Below are 25,549 nucleotides of genomic sequence, written 5' to 3'. Positions count from 1 at the left end.
CCTGGTATGTATCTAGATATGCTATGGATCAAATAGTTTTGTTTTGTTTTCTCTTTTTGGCCACACTCAGTGGTGTTCAGTCCTAACTCCTGGCTCTTAGGTCAGGGATCACTCCCGGTAGGTTTAGGGCACCATCTAGGTGACAGGGGATCAAATCCAGGTTAGCTGTGTGGGAGGGAGGCAAGCACCATACACTCTGAATTACCTCTCTGACCCTGGACTGAATGTTTTTGCCCCTTAAGAATTCTATGTTGAGGCTATAATGCACAGTGTGATGATTTTTGGAGATGGGGCTTCTTTCATAAATAATTAGAAACAGATGAAGTCATGGCTTGGGTTCCAAATTCTTATTGTAGGATAGGAACCCTTGTCAGATGTAACTGACACATAACTCTCTCTTCATTTGAAAGAACAATGTGGAGATGCTCTGGAGGTCATGGCATTGAAATGAATTCCATAATGTAGTTCTCACTCCAAAAACTAATTTTTACCCTGTACTCCTTTTCTTGTTTTTAAGAAGGAAGGTTGATGTTATCTCAGGCAGACTGTCTTATCTTCCCCTATGCTGTTTTTATCACTAAGACTTTTTAAAGTTTCTATCTCAGATTTTTACACAAAACCACATTTCCCAATAGCATTCTCACCTACTCAAGTGTGATTTTAAAAAGTTAAAAGGGAAAAAATAAATCTGTCTTCCACAGGACATGGCACACATTTGCTGATACATGTCAAGTTTTCAAAAATGAAATTAAAATAGGGATGATAAATGATGGTTATGTTCCCATGTTCCTCTCTCTCTATGAGTCCACTCAATTCTCTTTTCCCTTTTTATTATTAATCTTCTACTTCCGACACCAGTTCCTGTGTTCATACTACATTTAATTGGAAAGATCTATTTAATTGTTCAGTGTCTGTCGAATGCAAGTCCCAGATCTAAGAGAGCAGTCTTGTGTTAAGTGTGGATTGGAATCCACATTAAAAGCAATATAAAAGGAAGTATAATATAGTGATTATGAGTTTCTTCTGTTCAAAGTTCTTTCATTCAGCTAATACCATATGAGAAATAGGCACTCAAATATGTTGTAGAGGCCCACTCTGTTTTCAAGGAACTCAAGTTAATAGCAAAGACCTAGAGGTAAACATGCCATTATAATGCAATATCATAAATGTTGTATCAGAGGCATATAAAGATTATCACTTATAATAAAAGTATTAACTCTGCACTCATTTGGAGAGAGGTTAAGGAGGTATCATAGAGAAAATGGCACCTGGATGATCAAAAAAAGGGTACAATAAAGATTAATAAAGATGGCAGTCCAAGTTATTTTTGGCAGGGTGCATGACATATGTCAAGGTGAAAAAGAAAGAATTCATTTATTATTTGGATACAAAAGCATTGTTGCATGTGCTTATAGAATAAGATGAGTAGAAGGAAGTTAGGAGAACTGGAGGCAAGAAAAAGCTGAATGGGGTGCTTGAATTCTGTATCAAGTGTTCTCTATTTTTTGCTTTTTAGTACTTTTAACAAAAGTTCTGAGCTAAGTATTATTACCCCCGTTTTTTTCCCACAGAACTACAAGACCAATAAAGTAAAAGTGAAATAATATAAATATCTCAAATTTACATAGGCATAAAGTGGCAGGGTGAAGATTTGAACTTAAGTATGATGAACAAAAATGTGAATGGTAAAGAAAAGGTTTGAAGAGTCTGTATGCAATGGGTATTTGAATTTCGTATATATCCAGTAAGAATTTAAAAACAGCATTTCAAGTAACAGAAAATAGTTAGTTCATCTGATAGAATGAGAAAAGCAGTGGTGTTTTCAGAACTTCTTTTGTGAACATTAGACAAAACACATTTGTTAGCATCATTTATAGATTTGTGTGGTCAGTAATTGAACAGGGACATGATATAATTGAATTGTTCTATGTTAACTGGATATAGTCACCTAAATAGAATTAAACTCACTCATGTTTAAATAGAATTAAAATATAATTTAGTTTAAGAAGTTACTCTGAAAAACAACAAAAAACTACAGCTAGTTAGCTGACTGAATTATTTGCAGTACATTCTCAACTCATTGATATTTAAATAAATTAAGAACAAAGATCAGCTCAAATACATCTGCAGAAGCAATGCTTTCATTCTTATTTGGGATTTACTGGATCCTCAAAACAGGATTCAGTAAACCGCAGTATGACACAATGACTGTCTTAGATTTTTCAGACTTGGTGAAAGATTAAACATTTCTATAAATTTGAAGGAAATCTATAAATTTGTTAGCACCAAGTAAAGATCAGTACATCACTGATGCACTGATCACATATACAAAAATTATCAAAACAAAAGAAATACTGCAATTTATTATTTTATAGGAATAATGCATAAATCAAAAAGTGTCCGTATATAAGACCCTATGATGTCCTTGAACTACGTGCACAGAAACTCAATTGAAGCTAGAAGCACAATACCCTGTTATGTGGTTAATGCCTGCATTTATTTCCTTTCCTTTTAAAAAAATGACTGAAATCATTAATAAGCCAGACGGTCCGGTATGTTAATCTACTCTTAATATCCTTTATTGAAAATGTGTGTTATAAAGGAAACCTCATACTAAAAATTAACTTTAAAAGATTTTTTTTTCAAAACACAAACATAAGGAATTAGTATTTTTTTTTCAGAGTTCTATATTTAAAGAGATGATGGTGGGTTGAATGGGCTAATTCAACCTCGTTTTTCTACTTTTAATCTTCATTCTTATACTCACTAGATGGATGATTGATATACATTATTGAACAGCTGGGGGCCTCAGTTTTCTTAGTGAAGAACAGGAGTGAAATTTCTCTCCGCCTGGAACTGGTATGAGGATTTAAGGTGAATGCACAGTCCTTGCTTGGATCATAGAAATACCTTCTTCTCCTCTCAGAGCATCACATAAAAAAAAGTCATTGGGTTTCAACATCTGGTTGTTGCCAAAGCAGATAGTCCTGTTAAGAAACATATTTGTTCAAAAATAAATTAAAGCTGATTAGTAGTTGTAAATTGTAGACTTTGCAGAGCTATTGCTTTATATTCATATTCGTTATTTATTAGTAAATCAGTGTAGTGATGTTTCTTCTTTCCTTAACGCAGACACAGTTTATCAAAAGAGATTTTTAAAAGGATAACAACAGGATGGGGTGGCTCTCTCTCAAAGAGGACACGGGAGAATAACTTATGACGATGTTTTCTTTACCTCTGCAAGTTTAGTTTTAAATTCTAGCTTATGAAAAGACAGTTTGGTTCTTATTGCCAGTCTTCAGGATAAAGTGCCATCTCACTGTCTCCTCTACAACAGAACTGGTTTTGAAATCAAACCAAAAGGCCTTATAGATGCCTGGGATAACTTTGCCAAGAACTAGGGCGAGAATGAGGGCGAGGTTCTTTTTTTTTTTTTCCTCCCAATTTATTTTTCTTTCCCTTGCAGCTGACTTCGGGATCTGTAATTTACGGGTTGCCATGGAAACATATCACGTGTGTTAGTTCCCATGGCAAAAGTGCCACTCTATGAATGGTGAATATTTAAGGTGGCACCAGACATATCTATGCTGAGAATAGTTCTGTTGTAAAAACATCCCAAATCTTAACACTCATAAGTCTAGCAATGGATTATTTCAATGAGTTAAAGAGCAATTACCTAATACATTTCTCTACTGACTGGAATATGACATCTTAGACATAAAGAGTAGGTTCTCAGTGTGGGTGCCTGATAGTAGTATTTACATTTTGGCCAGAATGTATTGATTCTCTCTAGAAACAAAGAATGCAATAATAGCAAAAATACTAGAGTGATATTTTAGTGTTAATTAGTTTTACTCACTCAGAAGGCAGCAGCATTGGCATCTTTAAGGCAATCTTATAAAATAACTCCTAACATTCTGCTTTGTAGTCAATACATGTTTAGTGGAGCAATCACTAGAAAATCCCACACTAAGGGAAGATTAATACATTAAATATTTTTTCTAATCATCCTGTGGATGCATGTCTTTACAAAGAGAAGACATTTAAGTCTTATATTTATTTTTCTAATCCATTTTCTGATAATTCCTTTTCCTACTTTTATTTATTAGGTAGTGAAATGTAAAACAGATCTGGAGATTTCCAGAATATGCATTGTGAAAATATAAAATTTTAGAGTCAAGCATCAGAAAAGTAATAATTATATATTAATTGGTATTTTCCTTCTTGTTTTGATATACATCACACTTGACATGACTCACAAGAGATTTATTTTAATAATTAAGAGGTTTATTTTCAGAATACAATAAAAAATTTCTGCAGCTTTAAGTAGTTCAAAAATAAAACTTCAAATTGCAATTTATATGTGAGTGATTAGAATTCCCATTTAAGTTCTGTTATTATAATTTAAGTCTTAATTCAACTTCAATTTCAGGATCTATTAATCTATAGTATTTAGTTTTTGCTCTACTCTAACCACTTTGGATAGCTCATCTCTGCTTTTCTGCCTATCTTTTATATGTCATGTTTGTAAATATAACTTCAGAAAATTGTTTCTATCTTTTGTCTCAGAAGACATAGTTTCACTTGATATTTACAGAATTTACATTATTAGAGAAAAGGACCTCAAAGAAAGAGGTAAAATCACTCTTAGAGAACTCCTGAATCTTCTATACCAAAAATGTAAAAATACTCCACTTTCCTGCACTTCACGACTTGGCTTGTGTCAGAAGATGCCACAATAGACAAATTACAAGTTTTTATCAGATTTAGTTTGCTGATTGAACATGCATGAAGTTAACAAATAATTGGATAGATTTCTAGTAAATATAGACAATGCAACAAAAAATAGGGACTACAAAGTCTTGCAAAAGCAATAATTCGAGAGAAAATGTTAAAATGAATCAAGAGGAAAATCTTGAAAACAAAGAAAGCACCAGTGAGGCAGAGGAAAAAACTTTAAAAAAAAAAAACCAGATTGTAGACAGAATCATTCTAGAATGCAACATATCTGAAGTGTCAGGCAATACATTTCTAAAAATGTGCTTGGTTGTAAAGTCATTTTTTTCTCCTTTTTTGTTTTTGAGCCACACCCACTGTGTTTAGGGCTTACTCCCCTGTTCTGTGTTCAAAGATCGCCTCTGGCAGGACTTAGGGGAAAAACGTGGTGCCCAAGAATGGATTGACAGCATGCAAGGCAAGTGCTTTCCTCACTGTACTATCTTTCCAGCGTGGCCCTGACATTTTTTTTTCAATAGAATGCTAATCTCAAAAGACATATGAGATTAGAATCAGTTCAGTTTTTTTTTTTTAGTGACACAAAATCATTTTATTGAAGAAGGCTACTGATTGTAAGTATAATGTGATCTGAGAGGAGAAGAAAAAAGAGGTGAGAAAGAGGAAGAAATGGAAGCTATGGAGGAGGAGGAGGAAGAGGAAAAGAAAAAAGAGGGAGAAGAATGGGAGTGGAGGGAAGAAGAGAAAGAAGAGAACCATTTTGACTTTCAGTCTTGTAAGGACAGAAAAGGAAACCATGAAGCTAAAAGAAAGTTAAAAGGCAGTTTTCTATATAAGGGGAGAAAGAAACAATGACTGCATTGACATTATTGGGAAAAGCATTTTAGATGTACTGCTTTATAATTGCTTTTTGCAGTTATGCTGTGAGTTTCAGGCAGCTTTGAAAGTATATATTAGAAAAAATGTCTAATGATCCAGGGAATTGTGAAATGAGTTTTTCTCCATAGGAGTAGTAGAATTCATTTACAGTGGTGACAATGAAGTTTCACAGTTTTTAAACTAGTGAAAAGTCATCTAAGCACAAGACATCAAAATCCTTGAGAACTCAACAATTATAAATTGTTGAACAGTGTTAGCCATTAAAACAGCAAGCTTTTGAACTTCTTAGCTGTTTTTGTTACAGAAACTTCCTTTAGTTCTTGCTACTGATGGCTTCTCTCAGCTACACATTTCTGTTCCATTAGAAATGAAGAAAAGAATAGTGACTCTTTCCAATGTGTTTTGTAGAAAGACATTGCTATAATGTGTCTTTGGGGAATTTATTTCCTTCTTAAGCATATGAATGCAACATTATTGAACTTAGTTTAATTTTGTTAGATTAAAAAATACTGAAGTAGATTTTTTTACTGTCTCATTTATAACAGAATGAATTACTTTTGAAGATGTGATAAGGATGAATAAATTTATCTGTATGTATACACACCAACACAGAAAGATATGCCAGCACTCAGGGATCACTTCTGGTGAGCTCAGGGGATCATAAGGGATGGTAGGGATCCAATCCATTTCAGTCTCATACAAGGCAATTATCCTATGGACTTTATGATCTCTCTGTAAGGTTTTTATCTTTATTTGGATCTAATACTATTAAACTGATAAATACATCTAAAAACCTTACTATAAGTATGCAGCATGCATTCCATAATCCTCCCATCCCTAGATTATACTCAAGGGAACTACAATCAGACCAAGAACCTGTTGTTCATCCAGTTTTTATATTATTTTCTGGATATGGAACTAGATTAATATGAAACTAGATATCTTGAAAATATTTCCTTCTAACTACATTTATAATCTCTAAAATGGCAATATAAGTAATTAAAAATTCAGAATTTTGATTATTATTTACCTGTGAGCATCCTCCACCCAGATCCTCTAAATTCCAGTAGGTGGGGGTCACACCCACCAACTGGCCCCCTGACGCCATGTAATCCCATCAACAGCCAAGACCCAGAGACTATAAAACCCAGCTCTGGGAAGAGAACAGCGCAGAGTCTCCTGCCCCCACGGCTGGCTGTCCTCGCTGGGCCCCTTGGAGGGGAGCGGGTTTAGTTTCCCTCCCCGCCCCGACCAGGGCTCCAGCAGCCGAAGACCTCCAGAACCAGCCACCAACACACTGAGACCACTCTCCGCACACATGAAGGTGCCGGCAGAGGAACAAAGGCATGCGGGTCCCGGGACTGAGATCTCCAAGCCTACTTGGATCAGGGCTGAGCATCCTCCACCCAGATCCTCCAAATTCCAGTAGGCGGGGGTCACACCCACCAACTGGCCCCCTGGCGCTGTGTAATCCCATCAACGGCCAAGACTCAGAGACTATAAAACCCAGCTCCAGGAAGCGCGAATGCGGCTGCGCGACATCTTATTATCTCATTCCTACTTTGGACAAACTGGCAGGCTACCGAATGTAACCTGCCCACACGGCAGATTCTGGCAAACTCCCCATGGCATACCCAATATGCCAAATACCAGTAACAATGATGGGTCTCATTCTCCTAACTCTGAAAGAGCCTTGAATATGGCACTTTTTAAAAAATCTCAGGGCTAGGATGAAGGAGATGTTATTGGGGCCTGTTCGAGGCAATCGACGAAGTAATTTACCTGTGAAAGTAATTTGCACATATATCTCTATGTTTAAGTGTTGGTATGTCTATATAGAAAATAATTTTGCATCAGGGTTTCTTAACTTTGGCTCTTTTATTATGGTGCTAATTTATAGTCTAAATATATGGGTTTGATTATTTTCTAAGTAACAGTACTCAGATTGATCTGAACTTTTGTTCTTTACCATTATTCATTGGGTTTTCTGTTGAATGATTATAGTCTAAGTGTTGTGCAAATAAACTACTTGATTATTATAGAATATGAAATGTCTTAAAGCTTTTTTACTACTATTATTTTGGTTTTTGATTCACACTGACTGTGTTCAGAGTTTACTCCTGGCTTTGCACTCAGAGATCACTTCTGGTGAGCTCAGAGGACCATATGGGGTTGTGGGGAATCCAATCCATTTCAATCTCATACACGGCAATTACCCTACTTGCTGTATGACCTCTCTGGCCCCTAAAGTATGTTTTTAAAAAATACTGTAAAGTGAAAATCAGATTGAGGCAAGAAATCCTTAATAAAATGTGATTAAGTTAAATCCAACAAGGTACACAATAATTTTATGTCATGATCAAGTGAGATTTATTTCAGATATGCTAGGGCATTGCAACACTTGAACACGCACACACACACACACACACACACACAAGTCATTTGAAAAAATCAGTACCCACTCATGATAAAAATTCTTAACAAACAAGAGAGGAGAAATTTCTTAATTTCATAAGAAACACCTGCAAAGAATTTACATAAAGTGTACATACTGGTAAGAGACTGATTATTTTCTCTTTAAGATGAAAACAAGGAAAGGGCCACTTTCACCACCCTTTTAACATCTTCAAGGATGGAAATCTTTCCTATTTCAGTCAGATAGAAAAGAAGAACATAAAGGTATATGGATTGAAAACAAAACAATGGCAATATATTTATTCATAGATGCTATATTGTTGATATAGAAAATCCTGAAAAACACCCTCCTGGATTGAAATAGGCAAGTACAATGAAATAGGCAAATGGGTAGATAGCAATATACAAGGTTATTATCATTACTTTAAATGTATTAATTTTTAAAAATATATTTATAGAATAATTCGAAGTAAGGAATTTCATCTTCATTAATTTTTTTCTGATGAATTTTCCTTTAGAAATGTAGATCTGTTTTTCTAATATATTTTTCTTCTTTCTTAAGAACTTTTAACATTTCTTTTAGAGAAGCTCTATTGTCTATCACTTTTTGTTTTAGAAATCATGGGCTCTGGAGCTGGAGATATTGTGTAGCAGATAGAGCATTTGCTTTGCACATGGTCAACCTCGGTTAGATCCTTGGCATCCATATGGTTGCCTCCCCAAACTGCCAGGAGTGATTCCTGAATTCAGAGCCAGAGTAATCCCTGAGCATCACCAGGTGTGGCCCCCTATGGGGTCAGAAAGATAGTACAGCAGGTAAGATGCTTGTTTTGCACACTGCCCATCTGGCTTTCAATCCCTGGTATCCCATAGGATCTCTTGAACACCTCCAGGAGTGTTCCCTGAGCAAAGCCAAGATTCTTGAAAAGAGATCCAGAAGTAAGTCCTGAGCACTTCTGGGTGTGGCCCCAAACAAACACAAAAGAAAGAAAAGGAGAAATTATTTCTTTCTGACGTTTAAGTTGAATTTTGAATTCAATTTGTTCTTTTAGCCTGTTTTGTAATTTTTGCTGAAGTCTGGACATGGTATATTGAATGATGGGAACTGAGATTAACAGTCCAGTAGTATGAAGTTTATGCCATAATTTGGCTAGCAAATGTACCATATTCTTTTCTTGTAGCTTTGTCAAAGACTTCAATCGTTTTTCTTGTGTCCTTTGTTTTGCTAAGATACCTTACTTAAACAGAGTTAGAGTTTTGCAGTCTTGCAGATTTGGGAAGGGGTGTGGGGAGCAGTCTATACCCAGTGATGCTTGTTAGGGCGCAGATTGAAATCTCCCTTTAACGACAAAGAGACTCAAGAGACTGCAAACAGCAAGCAGGGTTTATTGTAAGACTGGCTAGCCAGGGTCCCACTGCTTACACAGACACGCAGGTCTGGCAGGTTGGGTCAAGACCCCAAACTTCTTCAAAGGAGATCTTATATAGGCCTTCACCGACCGTTACAGCAGAGCCCGCACATTTCATAGCCAATAGATTTGTAATAACAGATACTTTCCTAACCAATCCAATTAAGGGTACATCACTTCTTAGCCTATAGTTTAAAGATCAGCATTTGCATCAGTGCTTAGGAACGTCCTGTTTTTTAGGGCAGTCCTGGGTCTTGCAACATGGGTCTTGTGAGAGACATCCGGTTATCTGGTCTGACCCCCACCCTTCGAGTACCTGTATCTGAATTCCTTGCTCAGGGGCAGAAAAACCAGTTATTTTGCAGTGCAGGCTCCTGTAAAGCAGATCTGAAAAAGCTTATCTAGACCTATTCCTTGAAAAACCAGTTATTTTGCAATGCAGGCTCCTATTAAGCTAAGCTAAATTAATTCTGGTGGTGGTCCATTTTGGACCTGTCCCTCACAATGCTCAGGGGTTACTCCTGGCTTTGTGCTCAGGAATTATTCCTTGTGAGTTTGAGGGATCACATGATGTTGGACATTAGACCCAGGCCAGCCACATGCAATGAAAGCACTCTGCCCACTGTAATATCTCTCTAACCTCTGACAGTCTTGAGGTCCTTTCAGCAATATTCCAGTATTATGATAATGATGATGATGTGGTAAAAAGTGGTTGAAGGCATACTTCTATAATCAGTGATCAATTCTTTATGTTTTAGTGACATTATCTCCTTGAAATGATCTTGACAAGTGCTTTATACATTTATTTTCTCCCTTGCTTATAAGGTTAGCAAGGGATAAAATTGGATATTTCCCTTACACTGTAGAAGATAAAACTTTAATAATAATGTTTTTACTGGAGTGTATACTTTTGTTCTTTTGTTTTATATACTGAAAAATAGATACTTTACAATCTCCCTGCCCAAGACACTGGGTGACCCAATGGTATTCCTGTAGAAAAAATGTGTAGAGTGCTGGCAGAATACAAGTTTAATATGAAAAGTTGATTTTTCCTATAGACCGTCAGTTAACCATTAGAATTTGAAATGTAGAAAATATTATTCATAAAAGTATCTGAAAGTCTTTAAGTATACATCTTAATAAGATAGGTATAAGCTACACATACAGAAAACTAGAAAAAATAATGAAAGACATCACAGAAAACAGAAATACATGCACAAGTATTTTCAAGTTTATTTATAAATAATTATGTTCAAAAGATAATTTTGTTTCCTCCAGAATGCTCAAAGATATACTGCTTGCATGTTTCATAAAGGGGCCACTGTGAGGGATCACCAAATTCTGCCTAGTGATATGAATTTTCCATCTAATATCAGTTTTCAGTGTCCGAGCTGTGATGGTGCAAAGGAATTCTAGCCCATTTTCATTATAGCTGGAGGATAGTCTATTAATTGAGATCCCAGAAGAAAATTGATTCTCAGATTGTCCCCAAATCAAATCAACCATTAGTGCCCCTTTGTGTCACTGGAAACACTTTTGAATTTAAAACTTTTGACTTAATGAAATGAATTTGAATACAGATTTCTAAGATATCAAATGCTAATAAAAACCATCAAATATCTAATAATGGTTTTCTTTGCTTGATCAAAGATCTCCACAGGAAGGAGATTGGCAATTTTGTAGGTGGTACTTTTCCCACTGAGCTAGAACTAAAGCAAAACTCCGGGAATCCAACATACCCCAGGAATGGTTATCTTTCTACTGAAAAATGGGACAAAGTAGGTATTTACTTATGGTATTAAAATATTTTTTGAAGTACTCAGGTGTGCTGGTTAAAATCCAGTTTGGATAATTACATTCTTTTCACAGAAATACCACCTACAATTATAACTGCCAACTCCAATTTCACCAACAGTTTGAGTTCTAAATAGTCTCTTTCGACATACATTGTTCTTTGGTTTCATTTTGCAATGGCTAATCAGTTGCCCCCCTCCTTCCTGCAGCTGACTGGGATAAAATAGCAAAGGAAAGTACTTTTGATTATAATTAAGTGATTTGAAATGAATGGCACTATATTAAAGTGATTTAGTACTTATTAAAAACACAATCTGGTGATATAGACTCTTCTCTCTTTTTTTGATTCCTCTGTATTGAGTGTGAAGTCAGTGGTGATTTATGTGAAGGGAAGAGGAGAGAGAGGGCCACTTTCTTCCTATCTACCTCTGCTACCCCTGGACTGATAAAGTATGCAATGAGCTCCTTCATGGTATGGGCTTACTAGCTGGACTCGGCCATTTTGCTGGCTCACTAGCTGTCAAGCCACACCTGTATCCACTTGGCCTTCTTGGACGAGTGCCATTACCTGATTTCCTGGGGAGCATGGACTCAGGCTGGAGTGTTCTGGCCATATCTGGTGTTTCCAGGGATTGCCATGGTAATTCAAACTGCCAGGGCACAATTTGGTATGCTGAGTTGTTATTTTGAATATGTAATGAGCTAGAGCTTGCTCCGTGGTCACCTGGAACTGACCTATGCTTGCCTCTGGTTGTGGGAGAGACTTTGCTATGGGGCTAAAAACTCCAGGGGTGTTTTTACTACCTTTTATTAGGACCAATGTCTCCTTGGGAGAGGCTCTGAGGATCCCCAGAGGGCAGTCTGTTTGCATTTGTTTGTTCCTCTCTTCTCTTATCTCCAGCTCTCCTAACCTAGACTCCAACCATCAACTCTCCAACTGTCTAACACAGTAAGGCAGGGAAACATTGAAGCATCTATTTTCATTGTATATGTCACCCTTTCCTAGGTGCCTGTGCTTCTCTCTTCTTGAAGCCCAAGATTCTTATCACATGCCTTATGTCAGGAGATGCCAGGGGACCCGTGTAATGTGGCCTGAAAACAAAGGAACAAAAAGAGACCAACCTTTTTTTCTTTGCTTCATTGTCCTTTTTTTTCTTTCTGGGGTTTTTGTTTATTTGCTTTGGTTTTTGGTTTTAGGGACACACTCCACCCACATGCTTAGGTCTTACCTGTGGCTCTGGAGTTAGAGATCATTCTTGACAGGGGTCCTGGGAGCATATGGGGAGCAAGGGAGCAAATGACTGTGCAAGGCTAGTGGCCCACCTGCTGTATCATCCTTCAGGCCCTGCCTTACTGTCTTTGGAATCCACATCTGTGACAATTCACCACAGGTGGGAAGCATAAATTATCTTTCTCTTCTACTAATCTGTCTGATGGTAATTTGATTGCTCAGCTAACTCAAGGAGAACCTAGAAAAGTAGGTGGAAATTTCCTTTCCTAACATTTTCATTAGTGTTATCCTGCAAACTTAGAACTCCAGAGTATTGTATTTTGTCTTATTTTTTTAAGCCATGTTGTTTGATCTTTATTTTAAATTTGTGGAGTGTCATCTGTCATTTAAAAACATATTTATACTTTATTCATTTTTGTGTAGTATGACAAGGCAAAACATTTTTTACATTTTTTACTAACAAATATACCAAGTTTTTTCCTTGAATATGTAAAGTTTTTTTTCCTCAAAGACCTTATGATTTTGAAATTGTGGGAAACAAAATTAGCAAGAATTTCCCTTAGACCTACTACTCATAGAGTTAAGTTATATCTTAAGGTGAAAGAAATTTTGAGAAGTAATCTCATTACTATACCTTCATTTCTTCTGTGTTCTTATCTTTTCCCCTCATCATTCTTATCCCAAAATCTCAGAAGCACATTCTTATCACTCCCTTTTTCATTAGTATTTAATGTCATTTCTTTCTCTACATTACAAATTCCTCAAAAAAATTAGTATGTGTAATGAATTTCAGTTTTTCATTAGTGTCTATGTATTGAAGAATAATCACCATTCAGATTAACTACACTAAATCTTTTTGAGACAGAAGTTTCTGCTATTCCACATATTCTCACTGCAAAATAAGCTAGTAAATGCTTCCGATGGCAGTGGAAAAAAATGTTATAAAGAGAAGATTCCTCTTAAAGTTTCATAAATGAAAAACTGAGTTTTATAAATGAAGGAGAACTTCTGTTATCTCAATTCTGACCCAGTGATCTTTACCTGAAAATATTACTTATCTCTTTTAGGTAACATTGGGGAATGATGGAACTGAATTTTATTGTCAAATACAAAAAATTTTTAAGAAAAAATAGGCTAAAAGCTAAAATTAAAAAAAAAATAATTATGAAACTTTTAGCACTCATTCCTGACACCCCACTTTTAGGATTTACTGTATAAAATAATTTTTAAGGATTGGTGAATTATTTGTAGCAAGTCACCCATATTCATTTCCCCATAATTTTATGGTTTTGGAGTATGATTCGTCATACTTGTTATGATGTGTTGGGTCAGGTACCTTGCTGTGGCACCAGTGATTGTACTTTCAGAGGATTGACATCAGACCCAGTGATGTGCAGAGCAAGGGTTGAACTCAAGAACTTGAGCAAACCTGGCAGGCCCGTTGTGCTGAGCCACAACCCCAGGCTTGCACACTAAGACATGCACAGACAACAGTAAATTGCTTTCCTATGCCAACATTTAACATAAGAGAAATGCAAAGCTCTGACTCTTGACCAAGTTTTGATCTGAAGCAAAATAGTGTTAAGACAGCTATATCATTATTTTTATCATAGACCCTGAGCTTGCAGAAACTCACTGCTCTCTAAGGATTCTAGTGTTATTTCTCAGGATTCACACTACTGTTATAGATCCCATGATTCTTTGACACCCAGTGTTAAGAGAAATTGACACTAGGGCACTGAAAGACTCAGGCAATGTTTATTGCTTGCTTGTCTGAAAGGGAGGTAGCACAGGATAGCCTGTCTTAGCTGGGTCTCCAGTGCAAGACATGCAAAGTTCTTAATGGGATAGAGGTGAGAAAGAAGTGACATCTGATCATGTAGGGTTGGGGAGCACACACTTAGTGAACTGAAAATACTCTACATAAACTACAATAAATTTCCATTCCTAGATGGGACTTCTAATATTATAGTGAGGAAATGTCAGTAAAGGGTCAGGATAGGGTCTCATTTTGGTATGAACTGGTTTAGTACAGTTGCAATATGCTGAATTCCCTGTTCTGACAAACATCCATTTCCACATTCCTAACAGAAGCATAAAACCTTTCCTTTGAACTAGAGAGGCAGGTAGATAGGGAAGGGCCCTAAGGCAATGAATTCTGGGGAAGTAATAAAACCAATTAGCCCTAAGGTTGTCAGGACCTACCTTGAAGGTATAAGAACTAAGGCCTACTAAGACCCTTGTCTGACTTTAGTATGGACAGACCCAGAGAAGGCTGGATCCCTATCTGAGAGAAGCTCCAGGAGGAACAAAGGCCAGGAAAGGAATATCAAAGAAGACCATTGACTATTCCCAGTTCTACCTTCTTGGCAATCACTCTATCTCTTTTCTACCTAGGTAGAAAGCCCCACATGAGGCATATTGGGAGAAACCCTGTAAAAGCCAACTTAAACAAACAGGATCACGATCAGGACCATCGACTATCCTGTTATTCGTCGATTGCCTCGAGCAGGCCCCAGGACGTCTCCTTCGCCCTAGCCCTGAGATTTAAAAAAAAAAATTAAAAAAAATTTAAACAGACAAACAAACAAACAAAAAAAGCATGCTTACAAGATGCCTGAGCCCAAGTACTACCTGTGCCCATGTGCTGCTGCCAAGCGCATGTGGTGCCTGAGCCCATGTCTTGACCCCATCTCCCCTCTTGAGATGTGTACTTTAATATTTTCATATCTAATGCTGGGATCTGTCCTGGGGTCCCTCTTCACTCTGGAGAAGCTCATGTTCTCTCCTGAGCATGCTACTCTCTTTGTCTTAACCCCAGAGAATCCCATGTTCTATCTTGAGCACAAATATTCTACTTCTCTCTCTTCTTCTCTCTCCTTCTCTCTCTCTTTCTCACTCACTCTCGATATGCCTGGGTAAGGTCTAGGACTGACTTTTCTTTCTGTGCAAAACTCATAGTAGACTCTTATTAGTCCAATATTTCCCCATTCCTTGAGTAGTTAGATTCTTTCCTTGAGGCTGCTGTCTCTCTTCTCCCCACTTCACATGTCACCTGGGGACCCCGCTTGGTATCACCTTTAAGATAATAAGTACACAGCATGAAATCCTTAACTTAAGGCAGGGTAGGGTGCTGCTCATGGTTCCTATTCTACCCTACTATAAATACAGAATGTGAGTAGTCGCCAAGCCTCAGAAATAACTCTATTCTTGCCCAGGGAAACATCATCCTCATTACAATAAGATTCTGTTATTTTATTTGTTTTACTACCAAAGATAGTCCCTGGAAGGAATAAGACTCTAATACATTTCTGTTGACTGAAGAAATTTTTTCTTCAAGGTATTTACAAAGACATATTATTTGGTTCAAAAAATGATTTCCACAAATCACTTGTCTACTTAGATGTGGATTATACTAACCAACCCAACATAATAGAGGGAAAATTTGACAAAAGTAGTGTTAATTCTTTTTATAGAGATGGAAATAGGTAAAAATAATTCTGAGAAGGTGAGTATATTTACTTTGGCAGGAACAAGACTGACGTTCTATTTGAAGATAAAAGATCATATGGCTATATATATAATATTATATATATTTTAATTGTAGCTCAGTAGTATAATTAGGTTCACACCTTGTGATGATGATTCTGAGAGGCTATTCTAGTTCTGTACTTTTGGACACTCTGTTGGTGTTCAAGGGGCCATCTTTTTTCCCCTTTAAGATCACTGGTCTACTTTAGAATTCTAGTTGTTAGGGAATTTTATCTGGTAGAAACTGTCCTGGTCCAATTTCAGACTAATGTATGACAGATTTCTGGTGGTAACAATAGAAGTCAGGAAAAAGCTTTAATTATAAGGTTTCAAGCAGTTACATTTTCTATTAAAAATACAAACAAATTTTTGTATATCTGGAAAATTAAAAATACATACAGAATTCTCCAGTCATAATTATACATCTTGAAATGAAATTTTCACAAAGTCAACGTATAAAATAATGCCATAACAGGAAATTGAATTAAAACCTCTGAAAAATATAAAAAATTATAAAATTATCTTGATTTTGATTTTAGTTGTCAGTGCTCACTTTAAACTGATAAAATCACTCAATCTTTAGTCAAAGGCAAAAAAATCCCTCGATTGTAAATCTCTCCTTGTACATGAACTATCATAATCTTTTGTGCAGACATTTAATGTTCCGTAAGAATGCTAAACATTTTAATACAATCTGTCTGGATTTCTTTTAGCTATATGAGGCCATGCTTATTTTCATGCTTATAACACTGAATAGAATGAAAAATATGTTTCTCATAGCCAATGATTTTCCTCAATTACATACCAGTTGAACACTCCCTGAAATCCTTTGCCTTTTTGGCCTTCTGCTGCTCCTGCTTTGCCAACTCCCATGCCTGAATGAGTTTCATTCTTTTTCTGTTCTCAAAGCTACTGACAATTGCTGGATCCACTATAATTTCATGCTGAATGTTCACTGGTGCTAAGAAATCCTTTGTTTTGTCTCTTGTTGACTTCTTTTTTTGTTTTTGGAAGTTGCAGTTTTTATTTATCTGAATTCTGCTTCATCTCTTAACCCCAAAGTTTAGTAATTGATTTGCTTTGAACTTAATGAGAAGCATGAGTTCTTCTAAATTTTACTATTTTATTCTACTTTTAATATTTTTATTCATATTAATATTCCACTTGGTCTTTTTAATTCCTTCATGATTCAACTTTTTCGAATACTTTTCCCGGCTTCTGCCACATCTACCAGTACTTCTCTTCTTCTCTCTTTGAGGTCTTCCTTGATCACATCTCTGCACTGCTTTGAGAGCTCGTACATTAGCTTGCGGTTGCCTAAGGCATGCGCCAAACCACGCTGGCAAATTAGCTCAAGAGTTTTCGAAGACAAGCAATTTTTTGTGGCTATCTCTCTCTTGGCGTTCCTCGCACATTCATGGAGGTGCTGAACCAGTCGATCATATTCCTCGTCAATGTTGTCAACAATGGCATCTTCCCATGTTGCCGCAATAGTACCAAAGAGTTTCCAGTTGGTGGTCATTCCGGGAGTTCTCTTTTTGAACTTTGCAGCCCTTTCTCCCCGCTCTGTTAAGTAGAATTTTGCACGAAGGAGACGGTGGTCCGATCCCGTTCAAAATTTTGGAACAACAGCGACATCGGTCAGGCAAAACCGTCGATTGAATATGATGTGGTCTATTTCGTTGTGGAATCGTCCACCGGGAGACTCCCATGTCCATCATTTAGATTCTGCCTTCTGGAACTGTGAGTTACCATGAATGGTCTTGGTCGACATGATGAACTCAGATAGTCTCTCACCCTGTTCGTTCCATTCTAGGCCATGGGTCCCGATGTGAAGTTCTTCAGCTGATCTTCTCGGTCCTATCTTGGCATTAAAATCACCTACAATGATCTTGTAGAAGGTGTGGTCTTCTTTATAGAACTTCTCTAGCTCCATGTAGAACTTCTCGTTTTCTCTTTCATCATAATGAGATGTTGGTGCGTAGACAACGAAGATAGAAACTGCAGGCAGTGAGCCACATCTATTCAAGTGTAAACGTCCGATTCGGGTTGTTAGGCATTCGAATGAATCAATGCTCTTGGCCAAGTTTGTGTTGACAAGGACACTGACGCCTCCAACACCTCTTTTATCGCATGTTCTGAGGAAAAATTCTTCTCCAGTGTCGAAAACGGCATGGTGAGATTCGTGCCTTCTTGTCTCGGTCAGACCAATGATGTCATACTTGATCATTCGCGCTTGTACTAGCAGGTCCTTGATGGATGCATCTGATGCTAGCGTACGTACATTGAAAGTACAGACGATCATTTTTGTCTTCCTTCGTTGTGGCAGCCTAGGTCGGCCTTGAGATTTTGGCGGCCTCTCCTTTCTCATCCTTCTCAGTGCTGCCATGTCAGTTAAGCCTTCAGGGTCAGGTGAATGAGACCAGTTGTAGTTACTGGTTTTGGCATATCGAATACACAACGGATAGCTTGCCAGGCTCTTCCGTGCGGAAGTATTCGTAACGCCCGCCTACAAGAACAAGATGACTGCCCTCCGACGTCCTGATGGATCCAACACATCCTTCAGAACAGCAATGGAGAAGATTATCCATGACTTCTACTAAAATCTCTTCAATAGCTATGTCCACTTGCCGACATACCAAATTCCACAGGATGGATATGTCGTTCCCAACGTTCTCCCTTCCGAAATCCGACACGCCATTTTGTTGGTAATGAAACAAACAGCACCCGGCCCAGACAAGGTCAGACCTGAACACCTGAAGAACCTGCCATCAGTACTCATCAATACACTGGCTCGGCTCTTCACTCGCTACCTGTCTGAATGCAAGGTTCCATCCCAATGGAAAACCAGCAGGACCGTACTACTGTTCAAGAAGGGAGACATCCATGACATTGGCAACTATCGCCCGATCTGCCTATTGTCTGTCATCTACAAGTTGTTCACTCGAGTCATCCTAAATAGGATTGGCAGAACACTAGATGAAGGACAACCATGCGAGCAAGCCGGGTTCCGCAAAGGATTCAGCACCATCGACCATATCCACACGATAACCAAGCTCATTGAGGTTTCTCGGGAGTTCAAGATGCCGCTCTGTTTAACGTTCATTGATTTAAAGAAGGCCTTTGATTCTGTTGAGACGGAAGCAGTCATTGAAGCCCTAGCCAATCAGGGCATTCAAGCCCAATACATCAGGATCCTCCATGAGCTGTATTGCGGATTCACTACCAGGATCTCACCATTCTACAAAGAAGTGATCGTTGATGTCAAGAGAGGGGTGCGGCAGGGTGATACCATTTCACCGAAACTCTTCAGTGCCACTCTCGAGAACATCATGCGACGACTGGAATGGGAAGGAATGGGAGTGAAGATAGATGGTCGGCAACTACACCACCTCTGCTTTGTTGATGACATTGTTTTAATAACACCAAACATCAGCCAAGCGGCACAAATGCTGGCCGACTTTGACCGTGAGTGTGGAAAGGTCGGACTACAGCTGAATCTTACGAAGACAATGTTTATGAGAAACAGCCTCGTTCCTGATGCCCCATTCGCTCTCAACAGAACGACCATCTCCGAATGCTACAGCTATGTGTACCTAGGTCAAGAGGTCAACATGACAAATGACCTGGCACCCGAGCTGCGCAGGAGGAAGAGAGCGGCTTGGAACGCCTTCAAGAACGTCGAAGAAATAGCTAAGAGGACGAAGAACTTCCAGCTCCAGGCACATCTCTTTGATTCCACTGTTCTTCCTGCATTAACATATGCCTCAGAGACTTGGGCCCTACGCAAACAGGATGAGAACCCTATTCAGGTGTCCCAAAGAAGAATAGAAAGATCTATGCTTGGAATATCACGTTTCACTCAAATGAGAGAAAGAATCCGGAGTTCTGACATCCGTCGACGATCAAGAATCAGGAACACTGTGTCATTTGCCAAGGTGTCGAAAATCAGATGGGCTGGTCACGTAATGAGATTTAAAGACGACCGCTGGACTAGAGCTATTACCGACTGGATTCCACGGGATGTCAAAGACTGCGTGGCCGCCCACCTACCAGATGGTCAGACTTCTTCGTCAAGATCATGAACGATCAGTTTGAGGCCCTTCATGTTCCCGGAGCGAACAGATGCCATTGGGCTACACTAGCACGCGACAGGGACAAATGGAGACGTTACTGGCACCTGCTTGAGCAAATCGACGACTAACGGGAAGTTAAATGATTAAGTGATTAAGTGATGATTCAACAGTATTTATTTTTTAAATTTTATTGAATCACCGTGAGATGGTTACAAGCTTTCATGTTTGGGTTACAATCACACAATGATCAAACTCTTATCCCTCCACCAGTGCACATTCCCCACCACTAATATACCCAATATATCCCCCCTTTCCAACCCTCCCCCTGCCTCCATGGCAGACAATATTCCCCATACTCTCTCCTTTTGGGCATTATGATTTGCGATACAGACACTGAGAGGTAACAGTATTCTTTACTAGAGTTTAGTCTCTTAACTCTGCACCATTATACATTGTTAAATCTCTCAGCACTTGGATGGATTGGGTGCAGAATGAAATCTGCCACTTTGCCTCATATTTCTTCAGCAATATTTCTATTTTCTTTGCTTCATCATATTTCACATCTTATTATTCTACTAAGGATTATTCTCATTTCTTCTCGGATGGATCTTTTTCTTTTTAAACTGAATTATTTGAAGGAATGGACATTTTATCACCTGACATAAAATTGGTATTCAAGAGGTATTTTTGGTATAATAAACCCAGAGTTACTTTTAATCTTAAATAGCACAGTGGTAGGGCATTCGCCTTACAAGCAGTCAACATGGCCGACCCGAGTTCGATTCCTCTGCCCCTCTCGGAGAGCCTGGCAAGCTACCGAGAGTATTCGATATGCCAAACACAGTAACAACAAAGTCTCCAATGGAGATGTTACTGGGCCCGCTCAAGCAAATCGACGATCAACGGGAGGGCCTTTACCTTTACTTTTACCTTACTTTTAATCTTATTCACCTCTCTCATCACTTCATTAGTTTTTTCTTCATCTTCTCTATTTTCTAAAAAATTTTCTTTTTCCTGGAAATTTACATAAGGCCTGTAAGTGAACTTAAGTTTCCTTGATTAAATATACGGAATAAACATGTGTTTATTTGTAGTTGTGAAATTTGCAGTTGCGAAAAATGAAAACCAATCCTGGTTCATTAAATAGGGTAGTATTTGCTTTTGAGTCTTGGGAAGCTCATCAAATCTCTTGATCACTTGATCACTTGACATCCTGCTACTCACGATTTGCTCAGGCGGGCACCAATAACATCTCCATTCGTCCCTGTCACATGATAGTGTAGCCCAATGGTGTCTGCTTGCTTCAGGAAAACGAAGAGCCTCAAACTGATTGTTCAGGGTCTTGACGAAAAAGTATGACCATCTCATAAGTGGGCAGCCATGCAATCTTTTGACGTCTGGTAGATCCAGTCTTAATGGCTCTAGTTCAGTGGTCATTTCCAAATCTCATTACATGTCCAGCCCATCTGATTTTTGATGCCTTGGCAAATGAGACAGTGTCCCTGATTCTCGATCGTCAATTAAGGTGGGAACTCCGGATTCTTTTTCTCATTTGAGTGAAGCATGATACTCCAAGCATAGCTCTTTAGATTTCTCTTTGGCAGACCCGAATAGTGTTCTCATCCTGTTTTCATAGGACCCAGGTCTCTGAGGCGTATGTTAATGCAGGAAGAACAGTGGTATTGTAGAGACGTGCCTGGAGCTAGAGGTTCTTCATCCTCTTAGCTATTTCTTCAATGCTCTTGAAGGCATTCCGAGCTGCTCTCTTCCTCCTGTGCAACTCAGGTGCCAGGTCATTTGTCATGTTGACTTCTTGACTTAGGTATGAGACCATTTCTCATAAATATTGTCTTCGTGAGATTTAGCTGTAGTCCAACCTTTCCACACTCACGGTCGAAATTGGCCAGCATTTGTGCTGTTTGGCTAAATTTTGGTGTTATTAAAATGATGTCATCAGTGAAGCAGAGGTGGTGTAGTTGCTGACCGTCTATCTTCATTCTCATTCCTTCCCATTCCAGTCGTCACATGATGTTCTCAAGTGCGGCACTGAAGAGTTTCAGTGAAATGGTATCACCCTGATGAACCCCTCTCTTGACATCAGTGATCACTTCTTTGTAGAATGGTGAGATCCTGATAGTGAATCCATAATACAACTCACGGAAGATCCTGATGTATTGAGTTTGAATGCCCTGATTGGCTAGGGCCTCAATGACTGCTTCAGTATCAACAGAATCAAGGGCCTTCTCTAAATCAAAGAACATTAGACAGAGCAACATCTTGAACTCTGTGAGTTCAACCAACCTCAGTGAGCTTGGTTATCATGTGGATATGTTCGATCATGCTGAATCCTTTTCGGAACCCGGCTTGTGCGCATGGTTGTCCTTCATCTAGTGTTCTGCCAATCCTATTCAGGATGACTCAAGTGAACAGTTTGTAGATGACAGTCAACAGGCAGATGGAGCAATAGTTGCCAATGTTGTGGATGTCTCCTTTCTTGTATAGTAAAACAGCCCTGCTGGTTTTCCATTGGGACAGAACCTTGCAGTCAGATAGGTGGCGTGTGAAGAGCCGAGCCAGTATATTGATGAGTACTGATGTTCTTCAGGTGTTCGGGTCTGACCTTGTCTGGGCCGGGTACTGTTTGCTTCTTTATCAACAAAATGGCATGTTGGATTTTGGAAGGGGGAATGTTGGAAACGACATATCCATCCTGCAGAATTTGGTATGTAGGCAGGTGGACATGGCTATCCAAGAGATTTGTGTAGAAATCAAAACTAAAAACTAAAAGCATAGCTGAAGTATAGGACCTTTTAAAGAATATCTAGAAGGTAAAAGGTAAAGGTAAAGGCCCTCCCGTTGATCGTCGATTTGCTCGAGCGGGCCCAGTAACGTCTCCATTGGAGACTTTGTTGTTACTGTGTTTGGCATATCGAATACTCTCGGTAGCTTGCCCGGCTCTCCGAGAGGGGCGGAGGAATCGAACTCGGGTCGGCCATGTTGGCCGCTTGTAAGGTGAACGCCCTACCCGCTGTGCTATCGCTCCAGCACAGAGGGTAAGGCGTTTGCCTTGCACGCAGCCAACATGGCTGACCCGAGTTCGATTCCTCCGCCCCTCTCGGAGAGCCGGGCAAGGTACCGAGAATATTCAATATGCCAGACACAGTAACAACAAAGTCTCCAATGGAGACGTTACTGGGCCCGCTTGAGCAAATCTAGAAGAATTATAAAATATAAAATAAGTAACACAACTTGACCTCAAACACCTAAACAAAGCACTATAACTGTGTTTTCACATGAAGTTTCAGAGTTTAACTTAGGATCAGCTTCCTTTAGTTCTGTTCCAATTCCATCTTGATGCTCTTTTTTTCATTTTTTAAAATATTTTATATTTTTGTTTGAGGCAGTGTGATATCTTAATATTTATACTACCACATAGACTAAGTTGTAACATATGCACCAAATAATGTTGTATAAGGTACTTTGGAAAAATTTTACATGAATATTTGCTCGCATAGTTTAATGTTTATTAACTAAAATTTAATATAATTAATAAATATAATATTTGTAATTTTAAGATATTCATGGATATAAAGATATATAAACTAAACAGACCATCATTGAAGGAAGTAAACATAGTACACTTTCAATACTCATTCATCTTACAGAGAGTTTTGTAATTTTTTTCTCCACTTCTCTTGATTTTCTCTATGCTGACTCAGGAGTTTTTTATGTAAGAAAGCTTATTCCCTGGAAGGAAGAAGCAGCTTAAAGGACTTGCAGTTGGTACTATCATTACAGGATGTATAGCAGAGCAGGACCGCAAGTGGTACAGGGGATAGGGCATTTGCCTTACATGCGGCTGACCTGGTTTCAATCCCTGGCATCCCATATGGTCCCTCGAGCAATACCAGGAGTAATGCTGAGTGCAGAACAAGGAGTAACCCCTGAACATCGCTGGATGTAACCCCAAGAGCCAAAGAGCCACAAAAAAAAAGAAGTAGAATAGTAGAATAGCACTGAAAGGAGAACAAGTTGATTTAAACCAGAATCTGCACATGTTTATCTAATCTGACACATAATAGCTTTGTAATGTTGGATAAGTTCATTAACTTATTTGTGTTCTAGTATATCTATTTGTACAATAAGTACAAGTTTTTGTGGGCTAAATAAGTGAATGTTTATAAATAATTTAAAATAATGTCTGATAAAAATAGGATGGGTCTTGTGTGAGTGATCTTCATTATTATTGTTATTGTATTTTTATTAATAAGTGTATTGTTAGTAACAGTAGTATTAAAGAAAATAGTAGTAGTTCTCTAAAGGTCTTGTAACAAGTAGGTATTAATATATGGTGGAATTAATGTATTGACCAATAATAAGGTGAACTTAAGTAAACTTATCTTTATTTCTTTATTCCTGAAAGTCCCATCCTGACAAGTGGATCATGGTAATAATGATATCCTATGAATTTTTGTTGACTTAATGTAGGTGCTAAATAAGACCTGAATGTTTTGGGTATATTCCCTTAATCAGTGCACAATAACACTAGTTAATGACTGCTAATCCTATTAGGAAAGGCCAGATACTTGCCACTGCATTGAAATAAGTTTTCTTTAATTTCATTGTAGGATGTTTAATGTTCATATATTCTTTCGTTTACTACTTTTAGTGGGCTAGAGCAATAGCACAGCTGGCAGGGCGTTTGCCTTGCATACAGCCAACCTGAGTTCAATTCCTTTGTCCCCCCTTGGAAATCCCAAGAAGCTACTGAGCATATCCCTCCCGCATGGCAGAGCCTGGCAAGCTACCTGTGGCGTATTCAATATGGCAAACACAGTAGCAACAAGTCTCACAATGGAGACGTTACTGGTGCCTGCTTGATCAAATGATGAACAACGGGGCAAGAGTTCTACAGTGCTACTATTTTTAGTGGTAATTATCATTTTTTACAAATGGCAACTTATTTTCTGAGTTCTTCTTTATGCTTCCTACATTATTTTTAGATGTCTTACACTTGTACAATTTATTGCCTTTTGTACAAAGTACTGTTTCCTTTTTTTTTTTACACACAGTATTGATCTTGCTTTTCTGACCCTTTAGACACGAAAAGTCATTGTTTAGATCTTCAACTCATGAAGCTGTAGTCCATCTTCTAGCACCAAAGCAGATTTTAATTCTGTGGTTCTCTTGGTTATGATACTGTCAACTGCCTTAATTGTACACTCAACATAAAAATGATAACGACCAGCTTCTACTTCTTTCAAGTCTCTTTTGCTTTACATTGCCTACCTACCAATATTTTCATAGGAAACAGAAATGTTGAACACTCTTTCAGCTCAGTTTTCCATCCCTTTTAATTCTCGGATTTCTATCACTGCTGGGTAATATAAGAGAAAAACTGGCTGGAGTTGTAAGCACAATTTTTTTTTATTATTCTATTTTATTTTATTGAATCACCATGAGATACAGTTACAAGCGTT

Source organism: Sorex fumeus, unplaced genomic scaffold, assembly GCF_029834395.1.
Source record: "Sorex fumeus unplaced genomic scaffold, SorFum_2.1 ptg000098l, whole genome shotgun sequence".
Taxonomy (NCBI): domain Eukaryota; kingdom Metazoa; phylum Chordata; class Mammalia; order Eulipotyphla; family Soricidae; genus Sorex; species Sorex fumeus.
This window is presented reverse-complemented; position numbering follows the sequence as displayed.